Here is a 2,333-nt window from a genome sequence, read left to right on the forward strand (position 1 = left end):
CTGGGGCTGGGGCTGGGGCTGGGGCTGGGGCTGACATCAGGAGCGAGAGCCAGACCAGGCATCCCCTGAGCTGCTCTGGGGTGCTGGGGTGAGGGGCACTGGCCTGGGGTGTGGAGAGGGGAAGTGCTTCTGGAAGGCTGATAGAGGGAACAAAGCACATCACAGTGACAGCATCAGTGACCTGGGAGGCTGGGATAGGACTTTAAATAAATGACTTTTCTCCAAGTCCTTCCCACTGAGGGCCAGACTCAGGTTAATGTCAAGGGGAACTTCCTGGCAGTCAGGGATGAGACATGCTGGAGCAAAAGCCAGAAATGTGGAGGTAGAGGTTTGGAAGATTTCTTAGCAGGCGATTCAGATCACTGCCCAGCAGGAGGCTCAGGGCAAACAGTGCAGAAGTCAGCTGGAGTTGAGGAGCAGGGAGTGAGGTTGAACTTGGAATGGTTTCTGGGAGGGATGAGCTTGGGTGACCCTGACCTGGACGTTCGAGGAGGTTGTCACAGATCAGTGCGTGAGGCTCCCTGCCTGGGCTGGCCTGGGGGGTGGGGGCGGTGAAAATCTCAGGGTTGTAAAGATGGCAGAGCTCCTCCAGACTTCTCCACACGGGTGCCAAGGTCTTGGGGGCAGACATGTGCCTTCAGTGACTCACCAGTGCAGTGGGTGTCCGGGGGTGTGAGTGCTCAGGCTGGAGGCGGGCAGAGATGCTGATGAGGAAATGAGACTTCCACAGGTTTGTTCTGACTCCAAGATCCTATGAATCCCCAAAGTAGGATTCTCCGTGGTTATAAAAAGGGAAGCCAGGGCAAGGGGAGCAGAGGACTGCTAAAACCCGGGAATCCTGGCCACCAGCCTCCTTTCCTTGGGGCAGTGGATCTGACGGTGTGACTGTGATAATTGCTAATCACTCTTCACTGATACTGTAGGTCACAGTAACACAGTAACGACACTCCAGCAGAATTCATTAGTCGCCGTGCGGCCATCTTTGGGAGTCTCTTGTCCGAGGGAAGAGAGGGAACGGGTAGCCTGAACCTCTTGGTATCCTGTCCCAAAGGAGGACAAAATGAAACAGCTATCCTGGTAAGGCCGGTCTCCCGTGACTTCAGTCACTCTTGTTGTGAGGAGGGTGGTGGGCAGGGAGGCCAGGGGCAGGTGGGTTGCTAATGGCTGCCCGCAACCCTTTTGAATGGTTCCCTCGTCTCTACTGTTTATTTCCAAAGTGTTTTCTCCTCCTCTCTGTGTTTACATGGGTCTGGGTTGGTTGTACTGTCTTCACAACAGTGCCCCCTGTCGCCCACCATGCGACTTTACTGCCTGTCTGAGCTCCTGGCCTGTGCGTGGTCAGGCCTTCCCCACCTCTCACAGCCCTGGTGCCCTGGTGCCCTGGTGCACCCTGGTGTGAGATTTGGGGGACTGTCAGGTGAGGAGATGCTCTCTCTGTTCTGGGTGTGTGTGTCTGCTTTTAGGAGGGTTTCTTTATGTGCACGCTGGGGTGCAGGCCCGCAGAATGTATGCGGGATGGGGGGTGGGTTAGCAACTCTCTTACCCATTCAAGGCAGTTATGAGAGGGAGATAGAAGGGGCGGGGAGCTGGCTATCCATCATCTCCCCCCACCCAGAGCAGACCAGGGCGGTTTTGTGAAACCAGGCTTTCCTAATCTTAGCATCATGCTTATGTGTGCATGCATGTATACACACACACACACACACACACACACACACACACACTCACCCCTAGAGATAACACATCAGTACTCAGCCTGACATGCTGGGTGACTCAGATTTTTCCCAGGTGGTCTGCCCTGCAAGCTAATTCCAGGGCAAATTTCCTAGTAAAACCTCTTTGCATGGGTCGTCCTCCCGCCCCAGATGAAAACTTCCCATGACTCCTTAGTTCCCCTGGGTGAGGCTCAGCCGCCCTAGCCTAGCATTCAAGGGAGTCTGATCTGGTCCCAACCTGACTTCCGTAATCCTCCAGCAGGAGTATCTTCCTCAAGAAGATGGATCAGCCCTAACTGGTGTGGCTCAGCGGATAAAGCATCAGCCTGCAGACAGGGAGAAAGCAAGCCTGCAGACAGAAGGGTCCCAGGTTCGAGTCCGGTCAAGGGCACATGTCTGGGTTGCGAGCTCCTTCCCCTACAGGAAGCAGCCGATCAATGATTCTCTCTTGTCATGGATGTTCCTCTCTCTCGATCCCTCTCCCTTCCTCTGTGAAATCAATCCTATATAATAAAGGCTATTATTCAAATAGACCAAACGGCGGAACAACCAAACAACCGAACAACTGGTTGCTATGATGTTCACTGACCACCAGGGGGCGTGCACAGAACATGGCGG

The sequence above is a fragment of the Myotis davidii genome, unplaced genomic scaffold (genome assembly GCF_000327345.1).
Source record: "Myotis davidii unplaced genomic scaffold, ASM32734v1 scaffold233, whole genome shotgun sequence".
Taxonomy (NCBI): domain Eukaryota; kingdom Metazoa; phylum Chordata; class Mammalia; order Chiroptera; family Vespertilionidae; genus Myotis; species Myotis davidii.